We start from the raw sequence: 17,890 nt of genomic DNA, 5'->3' as shown, positions 1-17,890 counted from the left end.
TTAAAATGGGGAGTCAACATAGCATACCCAGTGTTCTTCTTTTTGCTTTCTGTTTGGTCATTGTTATTTTTCTTTATATTTTTTAACAAAAGCTTGGGGAAGAGTTAGGGTCTTATTATATAGTCAAGACTAGCCTCAAATTCAGGACAGCCTTGCTGCCTGCTGGATGCTGGAAATCCAGGCATATCCACTCCTGGCTTTGCTTCCTGTCATCTATTGATGTTGGTAGCATGAATTCCTGCAGAGGGCCTACTCTACCACTGTTCTCTCAACTTTGCCAGAAGATATCTATAGAAGAATTACCTTGCTACAGATGCGTTAGGGAATTCTTTCAAGGCTGTAGTTTATTTATAATTAGGGAGTGGTGGTGAGTGTATGTGTGGGCACAGCTGTCACAGAGGCTAGTGGTATCAGATCTCCTAGAGCTAGAATTACAGGTGTTTGCGAGCCACTTGAGAGTGCTGAGACCCAAACCTCAGAGCAGTACATTCTCTTAACTGCTAAGATATCTTTCTAGCCCCAATAGGGAATTAAGCAAACAAAGAGCCAGGTATGGTAGTGCATACCTTTAATTACTCAGAAGGTAGAGGCAGGCAGACTGAGCTGGCCTGTAAGTTTGAAGCTAGCCTGATCTATATAGTGAGACCCTGTCTTAAAATCCAAAATAACAACAAAAGATGCAACTTCAGATGTAGGTACTAAACTTTAACTCTTAAATGGCCTGCATAATAAGGGTGTGATTAAGAGTGGCTCAGATAGGCTAGAGAGAACATGATCAATGTTACTGTGTAGAAACAGTCAAGAAATGAAGAGCTCTTGCTATCAGACAGGCTTTTTTTTTTTTTTGATGTTGAAATCTATTAGAATTGTGACAGAAATAATATTGGAGTGATAGTGAGCCAGAATCTAAAATTACCAAGGAATGAAAAAGATGACCTTGAAGAGCCATAAGTGACCGCAGTAGGAAAGGTAGTAGGGGAATGGAGCCTGACCGTATGTGACCCAGGCAGGGGATTTTTGTACAGGGCAAAGAGAGAGAGTACTCTGTAATTAGCAGTATGGAATAAGAAGGGCACTAATCAGTCCTCCTGCACGTTTGAGGCGTGTGAGTCCTCCTCTACAAGGACTGCAGTGAAAGCCACATCCTTACAGGGTGCCTAGTTTGAGATTAAATATGAAGACAGAGAGAGCTTCTGAGAAGGGGCCAAGAATAGGAGGATTTTGGTGCTAGCCACGGGAGTTCCATAGAGCTCAGAAGGATTAAAGTTCCAGGAGATATGCAAGGTAGACATTTAGATTCCATCTTCACTCATCAGCACATTTCCTTTCTATACATTGTCACTTCATGAGCCTCTCAATTCAGCTGCATTGAATATCATTTAAATCATAGGGCCAGTTAGACCCAATTCTTTGCCTGATCCATCCCTATAAAACCATCTTTTTTATTATGCTTTAAATCCATGCTTATGACCTCAAGTTGAGCTTTAATGTTGCCTGGCAATCACATCCTATCTCCTTAGTTACTTTTTGTTAGTTTCCTTTCCTCCAGGATGACTTTATATCTTCAGTCGCCTCCTATGGCCCCTGTCTCTTTCCCACTTTTTAATTTGAATAGAAGTCCTTGTTTCTTATTTCACTGAATACACTGAGTCAGAAAAGAGCTTTTATGATCATAGCTACCCATTACCTACTTGTAGTGACATCCATGTACTCTACTTTTTCTCTATGAAAAACTAGGAGTTGATATTTCTCTTGTGTTGTCAGCTTTCTTCTCTCTTGAGTCAGTCTCTTTTGCACGAAAATAGCCATTTTTCTCTCCCATCTTAAAAATCAATACTTTTTTATATTCACTTTCCCTTCTAAGTATTGCTTTATTTTACATAAACTTCCAGAAAACTTTTTGAAGCAATTTTCTATATTTTAATGGTAATTTTTCTTTTCTTTCTCTCTCTTTTCAAACATGTCACCATATTTCTGTCTCCATAATTCCAGAGTAGGGACAGAGTGTGACTTAACAGTTGACAACACTGATGACCACCTCTGCCATTTCTCAGTACTTACTTAACATTCTGATGTGTTGCTCAGTTCCTTCTTCAAACACCTTCTTCATTTGGCCTTTAGGATACTTTTCAATAATTGAGAAGGATGTAAGAGTTTTACCTGATTTCTGTGCTGGTGTTTTCATTCTTGCTAAAATATTCAGGTTAACCTACTATGGATTCATTCATACTAGAAGCTATAGACATCTGAGTCAGAGATGAAATACATTTGTTATAGTTTGTCTCTAGCCACATCTCAGTCTCTTCCGATGATTTCTCATCCCCAAACAGTCTCAATCTATAGTGCTGCCTGGCCTGGAGCTCACTATATATATAGACCGGGGCGGCCTTGAACTCACAAATATCCACTTGCCAAATCTTCAGCCCCTAGACCTCTCCTTAATGTACATCTCGATTCTGTCAGGAATTGAACACCCTTTCATAGAACCAATGTCCAATATGGAACCACTGACCTTACATGCCACCACCACTTCCCTTCCCACCAACAAATCTGTTATTTCTGTTATTTCTTCCAAGCGTAGCTAACCTCTGTTCACATCTTCTAGTTATTCAGGTAAAACAAAACAAAGCACACCTTTTGAGTTGTGTTTAATTTTGTCTATACATATGTGTATTGTGTACCATACACACGCCTGATACATAGAATCTCTAGAGCACTGTGTCCTCTAGAGCTGGAGCTACAGAACATCATGAGCTACCATGTGGGTGCTGGAAATTTGAACTTAGGTCATGAGGAAGAACAGCCAGTTATTTTAACTGTTGAGCCATCTCTCCAGCCCCTCTTTAGAGACTCATTTTTTACCTTTTCCACAAAATCTGCACATCTGTCTCATTGTCTCTACTTTCAAAATACATCTAGAACCTTAACTTTCCTTTAACCCTTTTTCTCCTACCTGGTCCAAGCCAGCATCATGTTTGCCTAGATTGTTCAGGAAACTTCTTTCTGGTTCTCCATTTTCTTTTACTCATGTTCTTTGTAGTTTGTTCTCATCATGATATCCAGAATTATTTTGTTAAAAAGTGAGTGAAATCATGTCCTTTCTCTGCTCAGAACTCCTCAGTAGCATCGTATCTCAGGTAAGAATCATACTCTGACTAATACCACTCTGTTAAAATTTAAGCCCCTGTCTCAAAAACCAAACAGCCCTGCACCTGAAATCCAAGCACTCTTGAGACTTGAGCAGGAGGATCATAAGTTGAGGCAGTCTGGGACACACAAGACTCTTTCTCCTAAACAAAAAGAATAGTACTGGCAAGACAATTCCCTCTATAAAAAATGTTTGCTGAGCAAACCTGATGATATGAGTTTAATCTATTAATCTATAGATCCTATGGATCTATAGATTCTGGAAGGAGAGAGTTGACTCCTAAAAATTATCTTCTCATTTCCATGTGCTCTCCTTGGCCCACAACCGAATTCATTCATATTCATGTTCATATTCCTTCACCCTCTCTCTCATACTCACAAAATGATGATGATGATGATGATAGGAGGAGCAGGAAGAGAAATAGGCCCCAAAGAAATCATCATCAGGGTCCATGAAGGACTAAATAAATGCACATTGAATGAATTAATATCTAGTCTTTTTGTCTCATTTCCTTCATTACATAAATTCCTACAAATGGAGAAAAGCTGGGATTTTTTCTAGAGTACTCTGAACATTGTATATACTAATATAAATTGGTATTTTTAAATGTACTTAAGTTCTTAGTGACTCAGGGTATAATTTAGTGGTAAAGCACTTTCCTGGTATTTGCAAGTTTCTAAATTTTGTTCTCAGCCCCTATTTAAAGGAACAATAAATCTCTTTTTACTTTATGACCAGAATTTGTGGTTGTAGAGGGATATTGAAAGGCACTGGATCTAAAGATAAAGAATTGTTCAGATCTGTCTCATGAGTTTGTCACTTATGCCCTGTTCTATGATCTTTCCTAGGAAAATGTGAACAATGTCTGTCACCTCAGGTAGGGCACCAACTGCAGACCAAAGAGACAGTTTCACCCACGTTGAGTGAAGCAGTTAGTTTTCAGGGTTAAAGAGCATGGAGATGGTTCCTCAGGAGCATGCGTGACTTGCTTGGAGCTGCGGTCTCTGCAAAGCCAGGTCTAGTGGGCGGTGACTCAAAAGTTTCCTTCCTGCAGTTCACTCGGGACCTCCCAGGCAACTTGATGTGTTGTGGAGTCTCTGCCAGGCTGCAGCCTGTGCTGTGGAAGAGACAGCACCTTGGGAAGGAGGCTCTTCTGAGTCTGCTGAGTTTAAAGAGCTTGCCGGGATTCAAAGTGTTGTTTACTTCTTTTTTTTTTTCTTTTTCCAATTTTTTATTAGGTATTTTCTTCATTTACATTTCAAACGCTATCCCAAAAGTCCCCTATACCCTTTCCCCCTGCTCCCCTACCCACCCTTGCCCACTTCTTGGCCCTGGCATTCCCCTGTACTAGGGCATATAAAGTTTGCAAGACCAAGGGGCCATCTTCCCAATGATGGCCGACTAGGCCATCTTCTGCTACATATGCAGCTAGAGACAGGAGCTCTCGGGCTAATATCCACTTATCAGTGAGTACTTATCATGTGAGTCACTGACTGCTCTTCCAGAGGTCCTGAGTTCAATTCCCAGCAACCACATGGTGGCTCACAACTACCTGTAATGTTGTTTACTTCTTGAGCCTTTTAAATTTCATTCACGTCCCCAATCTTCTTCTTTTTGTTTGTTTGTTTGTTGGTTGGTTAGTTGGTTTTTGTTTTTATTTTTGTTTTGCTTTTTTGGGTTTCTCTGTGTAGCCCTGGCTGTCCTGGAACTCACCCTGTAGACCAGACTGGCCTCGAACTCAGAAATCCGCCTGCCTCTGCCTTCCAAGTGCTGGGATTAAAGGCATGTGCCACCACTGCCTAACTCAGGTCCCCAGTCATAAACCTTCCACTGAGGGGGTATTTCAGTTTAGAAAATAACTACACTATACCTTGAACTCCCTTCATTTATAACCTCCTTGGTTTGCTTCTGGAGCCTACTGAGGTGTACAAAAAGTGACAGACCTTCTGTGTAAATCTGAATTTAACTCCTTTCCCATCAACTTGCAGCAAGAGTTTTGTGATACCTGCCTGATCCAGCTTTACCCTTTTGTCCCTAGAGGCCAAAATATTTGAATGGTACCAAATACTGTGCAGAAGATACTGTCTGCTTTGTTCCCTCTCTTCACCCAGCACCTCTCCTGCTGTCCTGCAGCCAACTGCTTCTATTCTGCTCCAGCACTGGGTGTGGGTGGCAGTCCTTGTTTGGGGCTGGCTTCCATGACCTAAAGGTTAGACATCCCCTTCTTCCAGACCCCACTGTGGTAGTGTAGCAGTGCCATGAAGTCTGTAGTAGTGCATCCTGATCTGATCTGAGTATCTGACCTGTGGCAGCACTCAAATGTTTGTTAACTTTAAAGCATAATCATTACTCTAAAGTGTCTAAAACTATTCACTGCCTATTCTTGTATAATGTCCAAGACAAATGGTTTTGATATTTCAGAATATATCATCATGGCTTTTGTGGTCTGATAGATGTTTAATCTAGGGTCTCACACATGCTAGGAAAATTGTCTACCACTGAGCTAGCTGTATCCCTAACTTTAGTATTTGTTTGCTGGAAACTGTTTAATACCAAATTTGCTTTTTAAAAAAATTATATATGGGGGGAGTGTTCCCCCATGTTTCTGTGTCCACCGTGTGCACACCTCATGCCTATAAAGGCCAGAAGAGGGGCATCAGATTGCCTAGAATTGCAGTTACAGACCAATAGTGTGAACCACTATGTAGGTGCTGGCAAGTGAACCCAGGCTCACACTGGAAGAGCAGCCACTGCTCTTAACCACTCAGCTATCTCTTCAGCCCTTCAAATTTTCTTTCTGGAGGCAGTAGCTTTATAAATGGCATGCATTAAAAATGAATTGTCAGTTCATTATGCTTCAAATAATATCTGATAAATACATTTTTTTCCTAATTCAAACCAAGAAAAGCAATTTCTGCTTTTCTCTTATTCCCTGGACCCCAGAACCATTTTATATATTGTTTTCCCAAGAAGAGAAGCTGTGGTCTCAGTGAGAGGAAATGGCTTGACCACACTGGCAGATTGGGTTGGTACAGACGCAGACGCTGTACAAGCAGCCCTACGTTTTCCAGCTTAACACAGAGAAAAAGGGTTATTCAGTTGCATCATTTCTCCCTGCTTCTATTCTTTCCAGTTACTCCCATATCCCTTACTACCTCTCAAATTTACAGAGGGAGGGAGGGAGGGAGAAAGAAAGGAAAGGAGAGGGAGAGGGGGAAATGAATGACAACCTGCTAAGTCAGTTTAGTGTTTCTTATAGGTATATGTGAATGTTTTCAGGACTGAGCACTTGGTACTGGATAACAAATGAGGGGCTCATCCTTGGGGAGACTAATTCTTCCTCTCTCAGAAGTCATCAATTGCCTGGGGTTCTTTTTTTTCTTTAACTATTTTTATTTCATGTGCACTTGTGTTTTGCCTGCATGTATGTTTGTGATAGGGTGTCAGATCATCTGAATTTGTAGTTACAGTTGTGAGCTGCCATGTGGGGCTGAGAATAGAGCCTGGGTCCTCTGGTAGGTAAAGCCAGAGTTTAAGCCATCTCTCCAGGTCCTTGCCTGTAGTTCTTTGTCTAGGGGTGGGGCCATGCAAGACCTCCCCCTTTCAGTTAGCAAGTCTACTGATGGTAAGTATAAGTTTTGGTGGTATATACCTTTAATTCCAGCATCAGGGAGGCAGACACAGGCTGATCTTTGTGAGTTCAAGGCCAGCCTGGTCTTAATAGCAAGTTCCAGGACTGCCAGGGCTATGTGGAGAGTACTTATCTTAAACAGTAACAAAAGAAAAGTAAAATAAAACAAGAGAAAGATTTTAAGCACCTCCTACCTCATATTTATTCAAATTATTTCATCTACTGAAATATTCTTATAATAAACTTTATATTTTCTTCATTGAAACATTTTTTCTAAACTCAAAGTATTATTTGTTTATATATATATATATTCTTAGAACATAAGAAAATCTCTTATGAAATGATTTCTCTTTTTCAGTTTATTTTCTCACCTATTTAAAACTGAATGCAGTAAATAAGATATTCCAGGCCTCTTCCCCTGTTTCCCCTACTAAGTAGTTCTATAGTACCTGTTCTGTATTCTTCCAAACTGTTGTCTTGGAAGCAGTTTCCATCCTGAGTCATCAGCCAAAATCCCCTCTGTTTTCCAGGCAAAGCAATAGTTTCATTATTTTTAAATGACTCATTACTTCTGAGTCATCATACCTCTGGACTCTCTAAAATAAAGAGTTTTAAGGAAAACCCTTTATTCTACAGTTCTCTTCAGACTCTTTAAATGACTTATTTTGAGTGACATGGAAATTCACCTAATTCCACTGTTTTCAATCTATATTGTTCATTCCTTCTTGAACCCTTTCACTGACCGAGATAAACAATGGAATGTCTTTACCTCATATTCTCTGCTCCAGATGTTTCCTGAAGTGGAACAATATGTGTAATACCTTTTTCTGTTTTCCATCATTACATTATGGTTCTTAAGGTTTTATTAACATCCCAGATTTCTTTATGAAATAAAGCAGAAACATCCATAAAAGGTAAAGCTCTAAAAATCCTTTTAATTTCTAGAATTTGTTTCCAATGTTATTTGAATATTTCATATAAAGTATTAATTCTAATTTTTTAATTTTTTAAAATATTTTATTAGGTATTTTCCTCATTTACATTTCCAATGCTATCCCAAAAGTCCCCCATACCCTCCCCCCACTCTCCTACCCACCCACTCCCACTTCTTGGCCCTGGCGTTCCCCTGTACTGGGGCATATAAAGTTTGCATGGCCAATGGGCCTCTCTTTCCAGTGATGGCCTACTAGGCTATCTTTTGATACATATGCAGCTAGAGACAAGAGCTCCGGGGTACTGGTTAGTTCATATTGTTGTTCCACCTATAGGGTTGCAGTTCCCTTTAGCTCCTTGGGTACTTTCTCTAGCTCCTCCATTGGGGGCCCTGTGATCCATCCAATAGCTGACTGTGAGCATCCACTTCTGTGTTTGCTAGGCCCTGGCATAGTCTCACAAGAGACAGCTATATCAGGGTCCTTTCAGCAAAATCTTGTATCTAGTGTATGCAATAGTGTCAGCGTTTGGAAGCTGATTATGGGATGGATCCCTGGATATGGCAGTCTCTAGATGGTCTATCCTTTTGTCTCAGCTCCAAACTTTGTCTCTGCAACTCCTTCCATGGGTGTTTTGTTCCCAATTCTAAGAAGGGGCAAAGTGTCCACACTTTGGTCTATATTCCTCTTGAGTTTCATGTGTTTCGCAAATTGTATCTTATATCTTGGGTATTCTAAGTTTCTGGGCTAATATCCACTTATCAGTGAGTACATATTGTGTGAGTTCTTTTGTGATTGGGTTACCTCACTCAGGATGATGCCCTCCAGGTCCAACCGTTTGCCTAGGAATTTCATAAATTCATTCTTTTTAATAGCTGAGTAGTAGTCCATTGTGTAAATGTACCACATTTTTTGTATCCATTCCTCTGTTGAGGGGCATCAGGGTTCTTTCCAGCTTCTGACTATTATAAATAAGGCTGCTATGAACATAGTGGAGCATGTGTCTTTCTTACCAGTTGGAATATCTTCTGGATATATGCCCAGGAGAGGTATTGCGGGATCCTCTGGTAGTACTATGTTCAATTTTCAGAGGAACCGCCAGACTGATTTCCAGAGTGGTTCTAATTTTTTTTTAAATGACAAATTTTACTTTTATCTGGGTCTACTCCTTAGAGTCAATCACTATCAACTTTTTCTTTACTATTTTAATTTATCTCCATATTTCTAAGTGTTTCCTGGATAGTAATTCATCACGTGTTAAATTTAAATGTTCACTTTGAACTTCAGCTCTCACCCTTTCACTACATTAACAAAATAAACAATAAAGGTTATATGTTCACAGTAGATACAGGAAATATATTTGACAAATTTAGATACACATAACAGTATATATGGTTACTTAGTTTTTGTTGTTTGTTGTTGTTTGCTTGTTTGTTTTATCAAATCGCCAACATAACTCAATGAGGGAAAAATACTTCTTTTTTAATGGTAATAGGATAAGACTTCTTGGCCTTGTGTACTAGCCAAGCAAGCGTTGTACTAAGTTGCACATCTAGCCACGGGGATCAATATTTGGAACAAATGATGTTGACTGATTGTTAAACTCGACCATATTAAAAAATTAATTACATAAAAGGTAGGTCAGGGGCTGGAGAGATAGCTCAGCAGTTAAGCTTGCTGGCTGCTCTTCCAAAGGACGAGCACCCATATGGCAGCTCACAACTGTCTATATCTCCAGTACTGGGGATCCGATACCATCAAACACATACAAGCATGCAGAACACCAACATACATAAAATAAAAATACATTTTAAAAAATGGCCAAAGCACCTGCAGTGTCTATGAAAAGAAACTGCGGCCACATGCTCCAGCCCAAGGCTGTGTTCTTGCTGTGTTCTTGTCAGCATCCTGAGTCCGCACTACCGTGGGGCCATAAACAAAAGAAAACAGCTTCTAAAAGACAAGTTGGCATTTGAGTCAGGGGCAGTAACAGCCTCTCTTATAGCCTGGTGTAGACAAAGACAAGGAGAATCTGATGGAGGAAGTTAAGATAGTTGGAGAACTTTCCAGAGAGAAATAGAAAAAGGAAAAAAGTTGTCTGTCTGGAAGGAATTCTTAAAGAGACAAGTGAAAAGGAGAATGACTTTCCACACTCTGGAAGAGACTAAAAAGGAGGATGATATATCTTCAGATCTCGAGGTCAGAATGTCAACTCACAGCTCCATGGAACTTACTAGGTCCTACTGTCATTGATGTGGACACTTCAGTACCAGAAATTGACTTGAAGCTCAAAGGGAAACCAGGGCAGTTTGGGATTTCTGACCAGGTCCTGTGTGTGAAGATTCTAGGGGGAGACCTGGGCCAGAAACATAGCTAGCTCTTCTGGGGTCTCCCCTCTGCATAGCCAGCCCATTATGGCCACTCTCCTGATCCCTGTGTCCCCAGTCCAGAGGTGTCCTCATGTTACGTGCATACCCTGAGTAACTTCTCAGAGCTGCATCTCCCTGTGCCTGCATTTCTCTGTTGACTGTGTTCACACTTTATCCAATCATCATCTTTGGATGTTCAGAAGGTACCTTCCCATATAATATACCACAGTAACCATGAAGCCCTTTTTACCTTTTCTATGCCCTCCCTGTTTTATTTTTTTTAAATATTTTTTATTATTACGTATTTTCCTCAATTGCATTTAGAATGCTATCCCAAAAGTCCCCCATACCCTCCCCCCCACTTCTCTACCCACCCATTCCCATTTTTTGGCCCTGGCGTTCCCCTGTACTGGGGCATATAAAGTTTGCGTGTCCAATGGGCCTCTCTTTCCAGTGATGGCCAACTAGGCCATCTTTTGATACATATGCAGCTAGAGTCAAGAGCTCTGACCCTCCCTGTTTTAGAGCTCATGCTCTTCCTGTTTTCTGCTATGCTTCCCTCCCATTGCCTCATGAGCTGTGAATATCCTAGGAATCATTATGGATAATTCGGCATCATTCTCCCGATGCCTGCACCAAGGGGAAAATGTTTTATGAAGGAATTAGAGCAATAGCATTTATTGAGCAGTTCCTGCATCCAAGGTGTTCTAGCCTAGCAGGTGTTAGATACCCTAATTTTAATCCCAGCACTGAAAAAAGTAGGAAGCAACATAAATATATTTTATTAAGTATTTGGGTAAACAAAAAGTAGTGTGATACTACTCATCAATAATAAGGGATACTTAGTCCTACATAATAATGTGAAATACTAAGAGAAGCTAGTCTATATACTTATCCATATTTCTTACACTGTGTCTCAAATAGTAAATTGCTGGGTTTAAAGATGTACATACATGTGCACATGTACTTAAAAAAAAACAAAAAACGCATTCTTTCTGAATTTCACATCATGCACCCCAATCCCCATCCTTTGGTATCCGCCCTCTGCCCCTGCAATGCCTCTCCCCTCTACATACACACACACATACACATGCAAGAGAAAAGAAAGAAAGGAACAAATTTTTAAAAACTCTTGCTGTGGAAGCAAGCTTCAGTGTGTCTCATAGCATACCATTTTGTCCAAACATCTTTATTTGCAAATGTTCATTACAATGAGTCCTTGGTCCATCCTTTCATCTCAGCTCCAAACTCCGTCTCTGTAACTCCTTCCATGGGTGTTTTGTTCCCAAATCTAAGGAGGGGCATAGTGTCCACACTTCAGTCTTCATTCTCCTTGAGTTTCATGTGTTTAGCAAATTATATCTTATATCTTGGGTATCCTAGGTTTGGGGCTAATATCCACTTATCAGTGAATACATATTGTGTGAGTTTCTTTGTGAATGTGTTACCTCACTCAGGATGATGCCCTCCAGGTCCATCCATTTGGCTAGGAATTTCATAAATTCATTCTTTTTAATAGCTGAGTAGTACTCCATTGTGTAGATGTACCACATTTTCTGTATCCATTCCTCTGTTGAGGGGCATCTAGGTTCTTTCCAGCTTCTGGCTATTATAAATAAGGCTGCTATGAACATAGTGGAGCATGTGTCCTTCTTACCTGTTGGGGCATCTTCTGGATATATGCCCAGGAGAGGTATTGCTGGATCCTCCGGTAGTACTATGTCCAGTTTTCTGAGGAACCGCCAGACTGATTTCCAGAGTGGTTGTACAAGCCTGCACTCCCACCAACAATGGAGGAGTGTTCCTCTTTCTCCACATCCTCGCCAGCATCTGCTGTCACCTGAATTTTTGATCTTAGCCATTCTGACTGGTGTGAGGTGGAATCTATGTAGAGACTGCCATAGCCAGGGATCCACCCCATAATCAGCATCCAAACGCTGACACCATTGCATACACTAGCAAGATTTTATTGAAAGGACGCAGATGTAGCTGTCTCTTGTGAGACTATGCCGGGGCCCAGCAAACACAGAAGTGGATGCTCACAGTCAGCTAATGGATGGATCATAGGGCTCCCAATGGAGGAGCTAGAGAAAGTAGCCAAGGAGCTAAAGGGATCTGCAACCCTATAGGTGGAACAACATTATGAGCTAACCAGTACCCCGGAGCTCTTGACTCTAGCTGCATATATATCAAAAGATGGCCTAGTCGGCCATCACTGGAAAGAGAGGCCCATTGGACTTGCAAACTTTATATGCCCCAGTACAGGGGAATACCAGGGCCAAAAAGGGGGAGTGGGTGGGCAGGGGAGTGGGGGTGGGTGGATATGGGGGACTTTTGGTATAGCATTGGAAATGTAAATGAGTTAAATACCTAATAAAAAATGGAAAAAAAAAAAAAACAAAAAAAAAACAATGAGTCCTTGGTCTGTTTCAAGTCCTCTGGCTTCTGCTACACTGCCAGTAGATCCTCATCAGGACTCCTCCGGAATATCCTGTTGTTACTGTGTCACAGAGGTCCTGCAGCTTTGGTTCTGCAGGACAAGCCCCTTCACACACTCTAGCAGTTCATAGATGGGGTAGATGTTGGAATGGGCCAACTCAAAGCCCTGGATCTGGGCCTGGAAGATAGCTGAGTTGATCAGCCCACCAACTTTCTTGTACCCACAACACCTGACCAGCTCTCCTGCACTGCTGCCCCCTCTCCCTAGCTCAGCCAATAGGTAGGACCAGCTCTCCTATTCTCATGTCCTCTGGGGCCAGCTCACTCCCCCATCCCCCACCCCTACCTCTGCCCCTGCCACCAGTGCATGATGCGGTGCCTGCTCTCCTGAGTGCTGCAGCCAATGAGGAGCAGGACCAGCTCTGCTCAGCCCTTCAACATCAACATTGTCTCAGGCAACAGCCCAGCCCAGAGATGTCCACATACACATGTACTTTTAAAGGTTTTTAGATTCCTAGAACTAATCTCTATTCCAGAAAGCTGACAAATGAATACTTCTACTATCAGAGTGAGAAAGGGATTAGCATTCTACATGTTGATTTGGTAGAGCTAAGTACGTTGTGTTAATCTTTACTTCCTTGATCACTGATGAGCCTGGACATTTTTTCATTTACTTATAAGGCATCTATTTATTGTCCATTAGTAAAGAACCATATTTTTCCTAGAAACAGTTGAATAATAGTTTAGAAAAGTATGCCTAATAACCCAGCATCACACAGGATTTTAACAGTGAGAATGTTGTTTGTGAAGGTCAGAATCCGATGCCAACTGAATGGTGGAAGTTTTGTCAATAAACAAGAATACGCTCTTCCATGACTAAGAAAGTAAAATATTTTTAAGTGACAAACGTAACATTGGAAAAGAGATCTTCATTTGTCCGGGTTTCTGGTTGAGATTTGTGGCTTCAGAAAGTATTATGAGGTACTTCAGGGCAGGAGGGATAACACAGTTACCTATCTTGAGTGTATTGGTAGTTACAGAAAAAAGGGAGTAGGTATGTGGGGAACTGATGACAGCTCTGTAGCTCACAGTAGTGGTATCACTTTCCTGGTTTGGGTCACTGGTACAGTAAAGTGCACCATTCTTACTGGGGAGACTGGGCAGGTGTCACAGGGACTCCATGTACTACCTTTTCAACTTCTGTATGGATAATCCAGTTCTTTCATTATCCTAGCCATATTTGAAGTATCCTCATATGGCAACCTACAGCCACATCAGCAAGCATAGGATAATATGCATTAACTTGGGAAGTTTTCTTGAATAACATATAGTCTTTGATTTATTTCAAATTCTAGTATAACATGAATCCTTTCATGTTACTTTATTAACCAATTGTTTGGTTATTATTCAGGCCTAAGGAAAACATTTTGGTTATTTCTGAAATTTCACAGGAAAAAAAATATTTGTTGTTGTGTTGTGCTAGTTAAAGAACTAATTTGACATGTTTTAATATATATTAGCTATTTAAAATTTCCAGTACTCATATATTTTATTAATATAAGTTCATTATATTAGAAAATAGTCCTGAAATATCCCGTATAGTTAGTTATCCGATAGCTTCTCAATGTTATTAGTTACTTCCCCCTGTATCCTTATTTAGCATTCTTTAAAATCTTAGCTTGATAGCTAGGTACTGCACACCTATAATCCCAGCACTTGGGAGGGTGACGCTAGCTTAAGCTATATAGTACCGGGCCATCCAGGGTTGTATAGTAAGACCCTGTCTCAGTTCCCCTCGAAAGCAAACATTAGGTTTCTAAAAAGGTATAGCTTCTTAATGCTTGACACTATTTCTTTTAAAATTTCATTTCTATTTATGTGTATGCATGTGACTGTGTGAGCATATGCCATGTATGTATAGGTGTTCCCGGAGGCCAATAGAGGGCATCATATCCCCTAGAACTAGGGTTACAGGCAGCTGTGAGCTGTCTGATGTGGTTGCTGGCGCTGAACTCAGGTTCTCTGGAAGAACAGCAAGTGCTCTTAACCACTGAGTTATTTTGTCCTGACTTAATGCTATTTTTGTACTTTGTGTTTGGGTTGTTCTGCTGCATGTCTTTTTTAAAGGTAATTTCTTCCATTGCTGTGTTTAACTTTTGTTCCTAACACATTTTATGGTTGGGCTACTTTATAGTTTTACTTTATTACTGAACACATCTGTTACTGTGGAGCTTCTTTTTTTTTTTTTACATTTTCTTAAATTTTATTATTTAAATGCATTTTACACATCAAATTTATTAATAATACATTAAAAACTTGTTCAACTTTTATATTCATATCCTTTCATATCCCAAAATATAATTAATGAATATTTAACACTATACATAACTGAGGAGGACCCTATATCTGATGTTGAATACTAAATTGTTTCAAAACATACAAAATATTCTTTGGGAATTAAGCATAAAATATTAAAAAAGAATCATTAAGAAATATATTCAAAAGCCCTTATATGATACCACCTGACATAGTGAGAGAGTATTTAAAATGCATTATATATCTATATACATTGTCTAACAATCAGTTTACTTAAAAAAGATTGTCAGTGTTTCTAGGAGAGAAATTATTTTATCAGTAAGTATATTTTAAAAATTTCAGAATAGCAAAAACTCTTTGAAGTTACTCCTGGGCATACACCTAGAAGATGCTTCAACATGTAATAAGGACACATGCTCCACTATGTTCATAGCAGCTTTATTTATAATATCCAGAAGATGGAAAGAACCCAGATGTTCCTCAACAGAGGAATGGATACAGAAATGTGGTACATTTACACAATGGAATACTACTCAGCTATTAAAACAATGAATTTGTGAAATTCTTAGGCAGATGGATGGATCTAGAGGATATCATCCTGAGTGAGGTAACCCAATAACAAAAGAATACACATGATATGCACTCACTGATAAGTGGATATTAGCCCAGAAGCTCAGAATACCCAAGATACAATTCACAAACCACATGAAACTCAAGAAGGAAGACCAAAGTGTGGCTACTTCAAACCTTCTTAGAAGAGGAAACAAAACACCCATGGAAGGAGTTACAGAGACAAAGTGTGGAGTAGAGACTGAAGAAATGCCCATCCAGAGGTTGACCCACCTGGGGAATCCATCCCATATACAATCACCAAACCCAGACACTTTTGTGGATGCCAACAAGTTCTTGCTGACAGGAGCCTGATATAGCTGTCTCCTAAGAAGCTCTGCCAGGGCCTGACAAATACAGAAGTCATCCATTGGACTGAGCACAGGGTCCCCAATGAAGGAGCCAGAAAAAGGACTGAAGGAGTTGAAGGGGTTTGCAGCCTCATAGGAGGAACAACAATATGAACTAACCAGTACCCCCAGAGCTCCCAGGGACTATCCACCAACCAAAGAGTACACATGGTGGGACTCATAGCTCTAGCTGCATATGTAGCAGAGGATGGCCTAGTCAGACGTCAATGGGAGGAGAGGCTCTTGGTCCTGTAAAGACTCTATGCCCAGTATGGGGGAATGCCAGGGCCAGGAAGCAGGAGTGGGTGGGTTGGTGAGTAGGGGGAGGGGGAATATCTTTCAGAGGGGAAACCAGGAAGTGGGGTAACATTTGAAATGTAAATAAAGAAGATATCCAATTAAAAAAAATCCAAAACACAAAAGGAAAGAAAATTCTGTCCTCCAGGGGCACTGTATATATGTAGTTCAGAGACATACATGCATATGGGCAAAACACTTAAACACATAAAATACAAGTAGACTTTTTTAAAGAAGAAAACAAACGTTGCTGAGGCTGCCAGGAAAAGAAACACTTGAATAATACTAGTATGGACGGAAATCATTATAAAGATTTCTCAAAATACTAAAACTGGACCTTCCATATGGGCCAGCTATACTACTTCTGGACATATATCCAATGAAATAGAGAATGGAAGTCAGCATACCACAGAGATATGTGTGCATTCTCATGTTTGTTGAGAGTTTAGTCTCAGTATACAAGTTTTAGGATCATCATTGTGCCCAACAATAGGTGGATAGTTAAAGTCTGGTGTGTGTGTGTATCTGTATCTATCTATCTACATATATGTGTGTGTATATATATATAGAGAGAGAGACGGGGAGAGGGAGGAGTATCCGGCCTACCGGGGTGAGAAGAGGGGTGAGAGTCCAGCTCAGCAGTACAACATTTGTTTGACATATGCAATGCCCTATGTCCAATTTCCAACACTGAAACAAAACAACAAAATTTTAAAAATAAATAAATAATGCAAAAAAATGCTAATTTCAAGTACAGTGAGAAAAATTATCAATAATATTTCCATGATGTTTGTAGAACATGATTTTAATATTTTTCAACTTTTAATATTCAACAAACAGAATAATTATTTTCAGATATATTTTCTTGTTATGTTTCCCTTTTCATTTCTGATTTTTAATTTGGATACTGTCTCTGTGCCCTCTGGTTATTCCGGCTAAGGGTTTATCTATCTTGTTGATTTTCTCAAAGAACCAGCTCCTGGTTGATTCTTTGTATAATCCCTTTTGTTTCTATTTGGTTGATTTCAGCCCTGAGCTTGATCACTTCCCGCTTCTTTTTTGTTCTAGAGCTTTCAAGTGTACTGTCAAGCTGCTGGTGTAAGCTCTCTCCACTTTCTTTTTGGAGGCACTTAGAGATATGAATTTTCCTCTTAGGAATGCTTTCATTGTGTCCCATAAGTTTTGGTATGATGTGTCATTTTCATTAAATTCTAAAAAGCCTTTAATTTCTTTCTTCATTTCTTCCTTGACCAAGTTATCATTGAGTAGAGTGTTGTTCAGCTTCCATGTGTATGTGGGCTTTCCGTTGCTTTTGTTGATATTTAAGACCAGCCTTGTCCATGGTGATCTGATAGGTTGCATGGGATTATTTCAGTCTTCTTGTATCTGTTGAGGCCTGTTTTGTGATGGTCAGTTTTGGAGAAGGTACCATGAGGTGCTGAGAAGAACCTCATATATTCTTTTTGCTTTAGGATGAAATGTTCTGTAAATATCTGTTAGATCCATTTGGTTCTTAACTTCTGTAAGTTTCACTGTGTCTCTGTTTAGTTTCTTTTCCATGATCTGGCCATTGCTGAGAGTGGGGTATTGAAGTCTCCCACTATTATTGTGTGGGGTGATGTGTGCTTTGAGCTTTAGTAAAGTTTCTTTTATGAATTGGGTTCCCTTGCATTTGTAGCAAAGATGTTCAGAATTGAGAGTTCATCTTGGTAGATTTTTCCTTTGACCTGTATGATGTGTCCTTCTGTATCTTTTTTGATAACTTGGTTGAAAGTTGATTTTGTTCAATATTAGAATGG

General features: G+C 39.9%; 1 protein-coding gene and 1 non-coding gene across 2 annotated transcripts in view; one reads left to right on the top strand and one right to left on the bottom strand.

Moving 5' to 3' along the window:
- Ppp2r3a (protein phosphatase 2, regulatory subunit B'', alpha) overlaps positions 1–17,890 on the top strand; it is a 146,844-nt gene that overhangs the window by 15,442 nt on the left and 113,512 nt on the right. The gene's annotated exons all lie outside the window — the stretch shown is intronic.
- Gm24338 lies at positions 13,313–13,439 on the bottom strand. Its single transcript, XR_003948461.1, has one exon. It is a non-coding gene; the product is annotated as a small nucleolar RNA SNORA24 (small nucleolar RNA).

This window comes from Mus musculus, chromosome 9 (genome assembly GCF_000001635.26).
Source record: "Mus musculus strain C57BL/6J chromosome 9, GRCm38.p6 C57BL/6J".
Classification (NCBI taxonomy): Eukaryota; Metazoa; Chordata; class Mammalia; order Rodentia; family Muridae; genus Mus; species Mus musculus.
The sequence above is the reverse complement of the archived record's forward strand: the minus strand, read 5'-3'. Positions and strand labels throughout refer to the sequence as shown.